This window comes from Triturus cristatus, chromosome 4_1 (assembly GCF_964204655.1).
Source record: "Triturus cristatus chromosome 4_1, aTriCri1.1, whole genome shotgun sequence".
In the NCBI taxonomy this organism is placed as follows: domain Eukaryota; kingdom Metazoa; phylum Chordata; class Amphibia; order Caudata; family Salamandridae; genus Triturus; species Triturus cristatus.
The window spans coordinates 659,178,306-659,192,976 of record NC_140585.1 but is presented as its reverse complement, the minus strand read 5'-3'; the positions used below and the strand labels follow the sequence as shown (position 1 = coordinate 659,192,976).

General features: G+C 43.9%; 1 protein-coding gene across 2 annotated transcripts in view; it reads right to left on the bottom strand.

The window, feature by feature from the left end:
- GXYLT1 (glucoside xylosyltransferase 1) overlaps positions 1-14,671 on the bottom strand; it is a 180,599-nt gene that overhangs the window by 98,177 nt on the left and 67,751 nt on the right. The window lies entirely within an intron of this gene.

The following is a 14,671-nucleotide window of genomic DNA, read 5'->3' as shown; positions in this document are numbered from 1 at the left end:
AGCTCATTTTGGCCACATCCTTAATTAGATATCTGCTAATACATATACAATAATTTCTTCATATGGAAAGTTGCCATGCAAGCTGTATAGTGGGCTAGATTCAGGTCTGAGCAAGTTGATACCATTTTTCATCGCAATGACAGACAGCATTAACCTCAGAGAAAATGTTGCTAGTGTCCGAATTCTAATATGGACTTACAATATATACTTAACTCACATTAAAAAAAAACCTCATGACTAGATCGTAACTGATGAAACTGTTCTGTGTTGGGATGTTTGTAACATATGTATTTCATATTTGTGTAGCACGACTTAAGTGAGGGGCGGCTGGTAGTGCTGTAATTATAGCTCTGCTACACGGCATGCACCAACCTGGACTCACACCGATGACATCAACCGAGATGTCTAAATGGAAAGGCTGAAATACAACCATCTTGGCGCAGTAACATTTCTCAGACACATGGCGGTCAAAGACGCATTGTACACGCTAAGGATGCCTGGCCTCCACCTTGGGGGTGCCCAGGAGTGGACGACTCGCAGGGAAAGCCAGGATGGGTTCCACAGCGGTATTCGTACAAGCGCCTTGAGACCCTTGCGGGTGAGTAATGCGCTATACAAGTATCAAATTTACTGGCTAAACAGGTAAAAGCAGTGAGACTCACTGGGGGTGAAACAACCTTTCAGTCAACCAGCCTCTTTCCAAAATACATCACTAACCCCGAAACTTCTGGCTGCCACTGCAGTTAGTAACTGGAGAGTGGCCAGCACTCTCTGGCCCTTTTCTAGATGACTTGCTTTTTACTACAGACACAATGCATGAAGGAGTTCGGATATGCCAAATAAGGGCTGCCCTAGACTCAGATGTCCCTACAGCGGGCCTCTTATCACACCTCACTCCATTATCACTTACTCAGTGCAAGGTGTGCAGCAAACAACTGTAGGAGAGTAGGATCTGCTTCACATGGGTACCCCCACTTTTTGCTGGTGTTTCACTGTTTTTCGACCTTAGTCTGGCAGTGGCCCTGCTAATCAGGACCACAGCCTAGCTGCTTCCTCTCTAAAATGGTTTCCATGTGCATTAGGTACATATCTAATTGGATTCTGGAGTGCCTTATAAGCCCCTAGTATATGGTATACTATGTACCTATGGCATAGGTACCTCAGAGGCCTACCAGGGACTGAAGCATGTATTATGCCACCCCTGGTAAGTACTCCAAAATGGCACCACAGGTCTGCTACTGCAGCCTGGGTAAGGTGGTGCTTGCACCCCTTACAGTGGTATAGGCTACCTATATCACTATTATTGCACACACATATAAAACCTATAAGTCACTCCTATGGCAGACCTTAACAATCCTGAAGGCAGGGTGCTTGGTTTTTATGTGAGAGGGGTGCCCCTGCATGAACAGAGCCCCTCTGCAGCGTTCGGAGTACCTCCTCTGATGCTGTTTGTGGTGCAGCCTTACCATATACTCTTAAGCGCATTATAACCTTGCGGTAAATGCTAACTTTGGATGGCTGCACGGAAACAGGTCGTGTTTGGTGTCAAGCGCTTTGGAATACTACCCTCCCCCGCCAGCTCTGGCGGCGGGGGTAGCATTCCACCCTTCTAGAGGGAGAGACATGTTCACACTGGTCTAACCCAGTAGGACTTTCTAAAGCCCTGGCGTCACAAAATGGATGCCTCTGCCACAGACATGGGTCTGGCCTCCTGCTGCTGACCGAAACTCCGGCAGGGGAGGCATGGACAATTCCAGGGAGGTGTAACCACCTCCCCAGACAGGCAGATATTGGGGCTGGGCGGGAGCACTCTCTGGTGCTTTCAAGTCCTGCACTGGGGGCACACTTGGTGTCCCTGTGCATAGTCCAGTTCAAACCGGTTGCAGGGGCTACCTGCCCCTGCTCTGGCGCGAAACTGGACAAAGGAAATGGGTGTAACCACCCCTCTTTCCAAACCCTCCCATAGGTGGGTCCCTAGAGTATTTCCAACCCCCAAACTTAGTATAAGTATGGGAACCCAGTCCTTGAGACTTTAGATTACCCTGGATGAAACTCTGCAATATATATCCTGGACCTTCGACGTTCTATCCTGACTAGAACACTGAAGAAATCTCCCTTGGAGTCAAGGAGGGACTCCCCTGCTTTGCAGGCACCAAAGAAGCAACTGTCCGGTCTGCAATTCCGAAGCTCCCGTTGGACGCCGAAGTCTCTGCATCACCAGAGATGGATTTCCTGACTTCCCGAGGCTACCCTGAGTCCACAGCAAAGCTGAGGCCCGTGGCTATCGTGGGTGACGAGGAACCGTGACCCCTGGGCACCGCGTACTATTGCTGGTACATCGACTTCCTGTTCATCCTTGAAGTTCTGATTTGGGCTCCGAGTTGCCCCAGCCTTGAGCACTGACTGCACCGAAGATCTCTGGCCTCCACTCCACGAGTGACCCGTGGGCCAGGTTCCAGTGCGACCGCTCGAGGCTCCTTCACGATTGCTAGCCCGTTGGCTAGTGGGTCCCCACGAAGGCAACTCCTCTTCTACATGGGCTTCCCTGGTAGCTCCATACGTGCCCTGACTTACTCTCGCTGGGTGAGTCCCTCAGACCTTGCTGGTCTGCACCGACGTCCTTCTCGTTCCACGAGACTTGACGTTGCTAAGGCTTGTTGGGTCCAATCTGGTCGCCGACACCGCAGCACTCGACAGACTTCGTGGGACAGCTCGACTCCAGCTTGTGGACTTCGTCGACGCCTCCTGGACCTTGTGGCTGAAGAGTCAAGACACCTGTCAACTCAAATGGAGCACACGACATCTGTGGGCATTGGTACATCCTGCCCTCGGTCACTGGCAAGTGACCCAGACTCTGTACCATCTGCTTTCAGGTCCCTTCCATCCTAGATCCAGGCTTGGATCTCTCCGGACACTTCTCCTCTTCACGGCAGCAGCAGTTCTTTGCCAGCTTCCATTGCAATCGACGACGCGACCCAACACCAAATGACACCTATGCACCCGGCTCCCCTGGGTAAGGTAATTCGAGTACTCCGGTGCTCCCGTGGGTGCTAGCCCTAGAACTTTTCAAGTCCAAAAGGGTTTGGTCCGGACTCGATTCTAAGTGTCCCTAATCTTTAAATTTCCAACCGCGACATTGCCCATAGAAGCTGACGGGAACCCACGGTTGTGTTTACACACTGCACACAGTCCCCGTGGGTCCCCTGTGTCACTACCTCGGGTGGTTCCTTGGGGTCCCAGCGATTCTACAGGCTCTAGGCCTTGTGTCTAGTTCAGTCGTGGTTCTTATACCACTTTATTGGTATATGGTTTGGTACACCCTTAGGGCCCAAACGTGTATTTGTGCTATTACTGTTGATTCCAGCTTGTAAATTAAGTACTTCAAACTCTAGTCTCATAAAGAGACTAGAGGGGTGTGTTTTTATCTTAAATACATATATTTTAAATATATACCTGGTGTGGTTGTCCTTTCATTTGATCGTTCAAGAGATTATAGACTGGTAAAACAAGCTGCTTTACATTCCTTCAAGACTTAGCCTGAAGGCTGCTCTCCATAGCTACCAGTAGGATAGCTTTCAATAAAGGTTGTCTTTAACCTATTCACCATAAGGGGTTGTTTCGACTGATACAAGGTGCCCACTAGAAGTAATGGACAACATATATCAGGCCACCTTCTCACAACAACACACTTGGATTATGCCTTAATACAGGAATTAGTCATGCAGCCCTCTGTCTAAAAGCGAAAAGGAGCCACTGCCTTTTAATGTAAGATCCCAGATAAGCAGTGCACATTTTAATGCATAGTTGCTTGTGATGCGCATCCCTAAATATGCTTTACCAAACTTTTAATTTTTTATTCCTGAAACGGGAGTGTAGTGTCCAAACTGCACCATCCACATACAGCGACCCCATATCTACTATGAGACTATCCAATCATCTTCAAATTCTGAAGTTATTTTGAGAGATCCACAATACACTAGGGAGCTAGTCTGAGATGGACCAGAAGAGACAGTTATTGGTATATGGGGATGCCCAAGCCCGAAAGGATTCTGGTTAAAGATAGGTGGTGTATTCAGGAAACAACAGGCACCTCTGTCTGGGTTACAGCGGATAGCTGCCTCTTAGGGCTGCACCCTCGCCCGAAAAGTCAGAGAATGATACACTGAAGGCTATAGATCTGGCAGAGCCCGCTGGCTCCTAGAGAGTGTAGGACCTTGCCCCGCAAGACACTGAGTCCATGTAGTACCATTTACTTGTATAATAGTGTCCAAGAAAGACATATTTAATGTACATACCAGATAAGATGATATACCCCACAGTAATAATGTGCAACTAGACCCTAAGTCATTACATAAGAGAGTGAGCCATTTCATGGGGCGGGGCGGGGGTGGTATAATGGGGAGTTGGGATAGATTACTGAGTTCTGAGATCGATTACTTTACTACAAAGTCACCCAAAACTGTGTATGGACACAACCACCCTAAGAATGGAACTAAATGTGCATGCAAACGTTGGAACCTTATAGTAAATATAACGAAAATGTGTTAAACCACGAATATAATATTAGAAAGAAAATGATGTACTGCTAGATGACTATTTTAGTGTGTAATACCGCCATAATTGATTGTATTGATTCTGAAAATAAAACCAATAAAATTGTGTTAAAAAAAAGACACAGTTATTGGTCTTAGGCAATAGTTGCAGTATAGTACCATGGATAAACAGAACAAAAACACTTGCATATTACTACACATGGAAAGGGATCTGATGTCGACTGCCATGATAGACTGTTTCTGGGCAATCCGCCCTTCAATAATGAGAGGCAAAAATCAGACAACAGGACCAATCGGGACAATATTCTGTCCTTATTCAAAATTTCTAAGCCCTGAGGAAGCCCCAGGCCGGATGGCCATGTAAAGGGGGCGAAACACGTGTTGGCTGTCACCTTGTTCTACTCACTTGAGAGGAAGTCTCAGTCTGAGAACACTGCATAAAAAAATACCATACATGAACAATCGCCTAGTGGAATTTGTTCAGTGTTGAACCAAGATTTCTTCAAGTTTGTCCTGACACTCTCTTGTCGCGAGTGGGGTAGGGGTCTCCCAATGTCAAGGACAAATGCTCTAATTGTATCTAACATAATAATACGGCTAGTAAGGGATTTGGACAATTTTTCCCCCTTCTTTGAATGGTAAGGGATCTCGTATGCTGCGGCAATAGGGAGAATATAATAGGTTACTTGTTCACCCCCAAACAGTGTATCCACAAAAATGGGCTGCCCCTAACATGGGTTCCTACAGTTTCCTACAAAGTAGCCTTGAGATGCAGCATCAGTGGGGGCATCTCATAAAAAATTACGGACTAGCCTCACACACCGCCCGGTGTCATGCTTCATCATCGGCTGTCCTCGCCCTCTAAAAACTTAGTTTGATAGAGGGCGGGCATACACCTGGAGACAGGGATGCACTTCTAAAGCTAAGTGATGGCCGTGAATAGTGATCTGAAAACCATTACATTTGTCAAAAGACAATATTTATTCAAAGAACAAATGTATGGTATTAAAATAGGTGAGCAGTAATCCGGGACGCTATTCTCCCTTCACCGTATAAAGTGTGGTCAACATGTTTCTGCTTTCGTGTACCCGAAGGGTACGTAGCATTCGTCAGGACCAAAAGGGGGGTTTTCTAACTATGGGTGCTGTCTCCTCGCATCTAGTTCAAAAAGAAGATGCCTCTAGGGGACGGGGGCTGTATACTTTGCGCTCCCCACTCGGTTTAGTACCACTATTAGTGATTCTGTAGGAAAGAAGGAAACAAAAAGAGACATACAAACCAGACGTGTAAGTATATGTACAATTGGCACACTTTGTCTTCCATGCAGCGTCATACCTATTGCGCGCGTGGTTTGGTCTTTATGAGACACGTGGCAAGTAAACGTGTCATCATATAACCAATGAAAAGATACCGTTTCTTACCCTAAAATACTATCCTATTTGCTCCATGGGAGGGCGAGAGTGGAAGGGCCTACTGTGACTTTCTGCAATGGAGAAGTACAGTGGGTCAGAGCTTAATTGTGTAACCACACATTAGTGACACACAAAGACACCACAACAAACAGTGCACTTTAAAAAGGTTAAAAACATTTTTGTTTGTATGCCCAGTGTAGGCAACACTCACACATCCTTTCAGCAGGGGGTGAAACACAGTCTGACCCTCATAACCAACTGTGGCAGTCACACTCTTACTGTCTGAATTCAGCGCTTCCAGCCGTTGAATCTACAGGCGTCCTCTCGGTCTCCCCGTCGGTAGAGAATGATGAAAACCAGAGAGTTTAAGTACTGTAGTTAAGTGGCTAATTGGTAATTGCTACGCCCTGATTGGGAGCGCATGGTGTACATCCTGTGTACCTCTCGAGTCGCGCCTGGTCGCCGGGTGCAGGGCGTGACTTCGTGCGTGCGCTCGCATTGGGTGAGGGAGTGGCTATTAACATATTAGCTAGTGATTCCCGGGAGCGCATGCGCTCCTGCATAGAGAGATCATCTGTCTTGACCTCATATCGTGGCTCGCCATGCGCGAAGACTACTGTTCTTAATCCGCGCATGCGGACCTCTCTATTGCAGTCAGCACCCCCAAACAGTACCTATTTGGAAGTAATATTGCAGTGACTAAGCAGGTCAGTGCTTGGGACTCCACTGATGATGGGGCGTGGTGTTGTAGATACCCTCCAGGTAGGGCCGCAGCATTACCAATAGATAAGCAGAGTTTGGATTAGCATTAGAATCACAAAGGTACTGATAAACATGTTAAGTTCTAAAGGCATTGGGTGATTCCAATTATTCCTTCCTGAATGCAACTGAGTAGTGTTTGTGTAATGCGGTTAAAAACTTGGTAAATAAGAAGAAACTTAAACTTGGAAAAAGCTGTTCTTGGTTTCAGTCGGAGGTTTGCAGCTGGAACATGTTCATATTAAAATCGGTGAATAGCTGGAAGCATGCTCTTGTTAAGACTAAACACAGGGTTAGAGAACAGGGACATGAGCCATTTGCAGAATTAGTGAAATCAGGCCTACATAAACAGCATTCTCTTTCTTTATTTTGGTATGTGTTTTACCATCCATATTACAGTTACACTAGTTGTGTTGGAGCAATCGTGGGAATAAACAGTTCAGCAACTCGTTAGGTCTGGCTTGAAAGTGCAGCTGTCGCCAGACCGTATGTGATCAACTTACAAAAGAGCTTTCAGGAGTACTGCAGAAAGAGGTTTGACTCCGCCCATGTTAGTGGAAAGGAGTGCATGTTTAGATAGAGCAGATGTTCTGAGCTTCCACAGAATTAGTTCTTGCACTCCACGAGGCTATGATTCTTTAGTTAGTTTATCCGGCTGCCAAGCCTAGACTCGCTAATAAGAATAAAGTATCAAGACTGAAATGGGATGGAGCTTACATTTTCGGAGACACACACATGGCAGGCACTGCACTGTGTCTTAGGTAAGCAGATAATGTATGCTGCTGTTTTTCTCTGGCAGTAGCACAGTTGCGAGGAGGGCAGGCATGATAACAGCACTGCTGTTTTCCAGTCCCAGAAACCACCTCTGCCCTACCCAGAGTGATGCTGAGTGTTTGAGATCAGCGCTACACTAATCTGCATGCATTGGTATATACTCTAACTAGCACTGCTTGAAAGAATGGGGTTATTTCTTTTTTATTCCTCCAAAGCCTTTATATGTCTGAACCACTTACAGCTTGCCTGACTCCATGTCAGAAATGCAGATGGTGTGAGATGTGCTCATGTTTATGAAATGCTCGAAAAATACCAGAAATTTGAAACTGTACTGTAGTAGCTGCATTTGAAAATTGTTTTCCTCCAAACACTTTTACCAAAAGGTACATATTGCTACTTGGAGCATGTTAATGGTGTCTCCGTTACAGCAGAGAACCGTTTTAGCATGTTTAAGGAGGAACAACGCAAGAAAATGCACAGAGACTGTCTTCAAAGCATAGCTCAGCATTATCGTAAATATCTCCAGTAGAACATCTACTGTGGAACTAGCAGGTGGACAGACATACTGCAGAAAATGTGCAACTTTCTGTTCCCACGAGCCAGATATACAGAATAAAAAATGAGCTGTTAAAAATCAGCGAGATAAGAATGCATTGGCAAGCATGAATGACCAATAGCAGAAAAAGATGTTACTTGGAGCGTCACGGTGCTGGATAGGTATACAGATGTTATTTGTAGCAGGTAAATATCAGGGATGTTATTTAATCGGCTGTTGTGTGTGCAGTGGCAGTCTGTGTGATGAGCAGCCGGCGGTGTGCTGTTAGCTCTGAAATAGCAGATGCTGCTGCAGGATTGAGGGGCATCGACAGAGTCTAAGCAGTGTGATAGCAGGCGCAGTATCTGGATAGAGATTTATTAGGCACACTGTGTGCAAGACCAAACATGGGAAACTCAAGGGGTGTTGCTGAAGAGGACTCAGAAGCATCGGCAGAGCCACAAATCGGTTTAAGAACCGTGGAATTAAGCACTGCCAGACTTGAGGAACATCAGCTGAGCTGTTTCGATATGTGAGGTGTGTAGGACGGAGGTGCACTGCCGGAGTAGCACATGGGTCTTTGCTGCAATAAAGAGTGAGAAACATTATCAGAGTTGTGGGTATGTGCGAGTCTATGCATTGTAAGAGAAGCGCAGACACAACTCTTCATTACGATGAATAGTGCTAGGATTTTAAGCACTCCAGGCAAAATAGCATTTTGACATTGGAACACTCTGAACCTTTTGCCTCCAAATTTGGCAAACGGAATAGGACTGGTTTTCATGTGATAAACAGCATGTGTGTATGCAACACATGTAAACAGCACCTGTGAATGCCTGTGTTCACATGCTTCAGCATGTCAAGGTCGGACCTATTGGCTTTGCCAATACTAATCCCTATGTCTGACGGCAGCATTGTGAATATTCAGAAATCACAGAAAAAAGTAACTAAAGTAACCATTTTTAGAGCGCATCAGAAAGCTTGGGATACTGTAATTGTCACATGATTTCTGGTATTGAGTAGGTGGAATTCAGGAGAAAAAGATTTTTTTTTTTGCACGATTATTAGGTGTCCTACTGAACAACCAAACTGAACAGGAGTCCGAGCAACCTTGGTCGATGTCCGGTGAAGCTGTCCTATGCAGCTATAAAGGAGTTTGACCCTGGTTCACCACCTCGGCCGTCACCTACCCAGCCGGTCATCTGACATTGTTTTCCTCGTCCTCCCGTTATGTTTCCTTCCCGCTACCTTTCTCCTATGTCTATACTTGGAACCTATAACTGAAGTAATTATGTAACCTGTAACTTGCTGATCCTCATGTAAAGCGCTCTGATACCTCCAGGTCTAGCCAGCGCTATATAAAACTTTGCACATAAATAAAATAAACAGGAGTACAATTCCGGATGCTTCATACAAATATTTGGTTCTCAAGTGTGGATTATTTTGTTAAAAACGAAAATATGGACTTTTTGAGGGTCTTATGGATAAAGGTAAATGTACACGTGCAGATTTGCTCACGTATAAACTTACTACTGCATTAGTAGTACACTTTTTTGGTATTCAACATTTTAGAGTGTAAATTCACTAATAAGTGACGTTTACATATCTCCATCCTCTTAAATTAGGAGGTGGAAGCTGCTACAACAGGATTTAGTGTGTAAAGTTACTACTGGAGGTCTCCACCGCCGAAGCAGAGATTTCCCTAAAGTAATTATAGGGAAAAATAATACAGTTCAATATATATGTTAAAAGGAATACTAAAAAATATTATTTTCAAAATTAAAATGTCAATTAATGTCAAATATTTTTTACCTAAAAAATATAACTAGGACACTAAATTTACCCAAATTAAACATTTAAAAAATAATTGCATAAAATATAATAATTTAATATGTGACTATGATTTGAAATAGTTTTTACAAATCCCACCCTACAATTTGTATGTTTATTATTCAGTACTTTTGGTTAAACTTATTTTAATAATTTTTTAATTAAACGTTTTTACAATTTTTTTGCAATTTAAACCTACTTGCAATTTGTGGTAGAAACAGGTGTGAAACATATGGGTGAAGCCAGACGGTACACATTTTAAAAATTGGACAATTGTCCGAATTCAGCAAGGGGTAATTTATATATATCGCTAATGGGTTTCGCAACGAAATAAAAGAATAAGGAAAAAATATAAATTGGTGACAATGTTTTCATCTGTAGCTTTTTGCTCTGAGGGCCAATTTACAAGCGTAATACACCATTACGTTCGTCAGGCCCTTCTGGTCGCAGGAATATGTGGTGTTTTTAGGTTGTCCTTAAAACACGCAAATACCTAGACCTACCATCTGAGTTTAAGCTTATAATGATTTTTCATTGTGCACCATCCAACCATGCAGCAATTCATACCGTAAAATCTAATGAATGAAAAATGGATATCAAGGAAACCTGTACATTTTTTAAATGTGCTCAAAACACTGAGTTTAGGAGTACAGGATATTTGTACAACTCTGAATGTGTGTTACCCATTCTATCTTGGGATTCAGAGAGCATTTTGCAAACTGTGGTTTTTTTTGCACACTGGTTTACATTTAGAAGTCAGAAGTTAAGGTAAATTCACTTCATACTAACAAATGTTCTATTTGGTGTTCCTGCACTTCTGCCAATAAAAAGGTATCCCACTTGCGTGTGTGTGGAAAGGGCTCAGACTCACTGTGCAGACATCACATTTTTACCATGAAAAAAAGTCCAAGTTTGGCTGCAACTTGGGCAAACCTGGATCCACTACCTTTTCTTACCCAGAAAGCCCTGCAAACCTCAAACTCGGTACTAAGATGGATATTGGGCCTTTTAACTTGTTGCCTTTAAAATTAATTACATAAAACTTCTTTTTAAACAAGTACTTTAGCTACTTAATTGAACAGTTTCCTGCATTTTGATGAATCACTGAAAAAACAGGCGCTGGCAAGGCCAATAGGTCTCGCCTTTGGGACCTATTAGCTCTGTCAATGCCTTTTGCTCGAGCTGTACAGTATCGGAAAAATGCTGATATTATACAGCATGAAGAAAGATTAGGCGTGGTAACACGGTCGTGGAATTTTCTAGGCATGTGCAGGTTTCCTGACACAAGCTTGTGATGGATGCATGCACCATTTTTTTACATTTTCCAATCAAAGACGGATTGGTAAAAAAAAAAAATAGGTAGCACAAATGCACTTTTGTTTAGAAAGTGGAAGGGACGGTAGCAATCCGAGGTACCTGATAGGGGAGGAAGAACAAAGATGTAAATGAGGGAGGAAGCAACAAGGATGGCAGAGGGGATGCACATGGAAGAGAACACAAGGGCAAAGGGAGAAAAACATGCGAGAGCCACATGGAGCGCTGGGCGATAAGAAGCACATGGACAAGAGAGCGCAGTATGAAGCGTGGAGAGAAGCACACGTGGGAGACAATCGGAAAACAAACGCACTCTCATTAAGTGCTTTACAAAAAAAAACATAAGTTCCCTAAAAGTGAGCAGTGGAAGGAAACAAGTAAAGAGACTGCTCCAGGGGAAGACGAAACGTAGGATGGACAAGGCAAGCCGTAGAATAAGAACCAGACAAATGAGAGGGAAAATGAAGCCAACCAGTGGTAAGCAATCGGCAGGGTTTAAACCAGTGAAAGTTCTTGGTAAGCTGACTATATCTTTTTGCAACCATGCACTGTCTGGTAGGCTCGACCTAATGACCTGGAAATGGCGGGTAGAAAATGACCTCCAGGTCACAGTGCTCTTCAAAATAACTTCTCTATGCATTAAGGTCTAAAGAACAGGTATTAACGTTCCTATTTTTCCTATGTCTTAAGTGCACGTCACCTATTACAGTGCAGTTTGTGTTACTTCAAAATGCATTTTTTTATTTCATGCTGTGGTTTAGTCACCAGCATGGAGTACATCCACCCAGGCATCTCTTTAAAATATCTGTCACTGTTTATGAGGGAAGCTAAACTAAAGTTGAGAGGGGATTTTCAATAGAATAGTTAACGAACCTTTTCTTTTGCACTAATTAAAGCAAAATCAAGCCTGTACAGATCTGAACAAGGTGGCAGTTATATTAAAATACAATTATGTGACAATTGATTTTGGTATTATCAAACATGTTTATGGTCTGAAAAGTAGTTTACGTGTTTCGCAGCATTAGAGAACGTCACTTTCTGTCAAGTAAAAGGGACTAAATGGTCTCAAATTGGTCCTTGCTGTATAAATTATTAGAATATTACTGAAGGCCCTCATGGTGGTGGTTTGGTAATTACAATGGGAATCCTCTCCAGTTGCAAAATTAGCATAACCAGAATCTATTTTGCGTTCAAAGTCTCTCCATTTCTAAATTGTAAAGAGTGGGCTCTTTCTGAACATGTGGCACAAAATGGTGCACTCAGAATAAAGAAGCCTTTAGACAAGGTGACTTCGAATAAACTCCGATCAAAGTGCACACCTTTGTCTTTATCCAGTAACATTACTGTCCCCCCTGCAATTGACACTAATGTGGTTTGATTATTAGACCTGACAAGTCCTCTAACAAGGATTCAGGATTTAGCAGATAAGCAATGGCTTGAGGGCACTCAGATTGATCTGTCTACCGTATCAAACTGGGCACAAAGTGTGGTTTGCTTATTAGGAAACATTAATACAGCTGTGTCCCAGAAATTATGTAAAGAGTTTTCTACTGAAATCTGACCCGAAACTGGGAATTTTGGAAACTAAATAAGTTGGTCACAAAGCAAATGACCTCCATTTCAGAAATTCTTTTACTAAAGAGATAAACATCAATGTGGCCACTTTTGCATCAATTGATAAGGCCCAAATTCTTTAAGAAACGTTTTTGGGGCAAGGATTTTTTAGACGGGCATGCAAATGTAGGAGTCAGTCTGCTGGTCTTACCTCTCAAGAGGAAATTCTCCATTCAAACGCTCCTAGGCATATCAACAGAATTTTAAACAGCAGTTCTATAGTCAGAGAGGCAGAAGCTTCAGGAGTCGAGGTTACTGCAACAGAGGAATCCAAAACCCAGGCAAGACTTTTAGATTCTGCCCATTCTCCTGTGGAAATGTGGATTTTCCTGGTCAGTTATGTCCCCTATCTTGGACCCCAACGGTTCTATGTGCATGTCACAAGTACATGTATGTTCCCTCAAGTTCCAGTTATGAAGACGCAAATACATGTGCGTCCACCGTCAACATGTCCTCTGTCAGATCCGCCATGAATAGGCCGGATATTCCATTCCTAAATATGAAAGGCCACCGGCTTTATATGGTTCACTTATGCCATTTTACAGTCCAGGCAAGTAGGCCCTGATTCTGTCATCAAACTCCTTTTCCCTTCTGCCTCTGAAAGCTCCAGTCTGAGCCTGCATCTGTGACCATGAACTTTGTCTCATTCTCTGCGCGGCTCACTAAGCCTGACATCAGCCTATTCTCTGCCAAGAACTGTATTTCACCTTCGAATTATCTGCTTCCCCCTCAGCCGATGCATTCCTGCCTAGTAGTTTAAGTAAACATTCTTCCAGTTACCAAGCAAAAGGCCCGGCTTCTCTGTCCTCATGCAAGTAATTCATAGCCCTGTCACCATGGAATATTCCTACCCCCCTCGCATTTAGTGTAGACACTTAGACGCTTGTACACGCACACACAGTCAGTATAGAATAGATTTTGTCCGAGAGTCCTTCTTTTGTGGATAACATAGTTCTTTAAACATAGGATGTTAGATATGATTTGGGAGTAGGTTGACCTGACCCCCCAGACTTTTCGTCTCCACATGTAGAGCTAATGACAAGTCCCCTTCACCCCCTAGTTACACGTCAATTACACGTCATACTGCTGCGCGCGCATCTATGTCAAGTATTATCTTATAGATCCACCTATGCATGACATCATAACCAATCATGTTCCTTTTTACTCCTTATTACACCCATTTTCGGTTACGCAGTACCACGTCAAGTTCCTTATCAATTGTTACGCCTACTGTATTTGCTTCATTATAATGTATGTACTATAAAAGTTACTTCTTGTCAATAAAGTATGTACTTCACTTCCTGAACCCCCGTGGTGATGGAACTTGGAGCATCCGATTATAATCGATTATTGGAATAAAGCCCATTCCGAAACTCTAATATCACGGATTCTGCCTCTCATTTTACTGAGCTATTTTATTATGATTCTGTATCAAATTCAGTCCCGGTAAAGGAATTTTATTTACCACATGATGGCGCCCGAACAGGGACACTTTCTCATCTCACGCGCCGGCGGTGAGTTGTAGGCCCGGTCTCCTGCCACAGCTGGACGGACAATTACGCGTACCAGCAGGATTTCCTGTATCTCCCTCCGGTCAAGCGGGGGCGACTGAGACTACGATCAACACCCAGACGAGGCGGTGCGAAGTATCCCGACCAGAGCCTAGCTGAGAGAGCAAGATCCGAGGTATACCGAGACCCACCAGTTTGAAGTCAAGTCCAGTTCCCGACGAGTCGAGTCGAGTCCAGTCCGGTTCAAGTTCAGGTTACCGAGGCCTTCCGTTTCCGAAGCTACCCGGTGAGTACCATTACTGGGGAGGCATTTCTGACGTGCACATAGGTTGTGCCGGTCAAGACGGGTTTGGGTACACAAATCCGGTC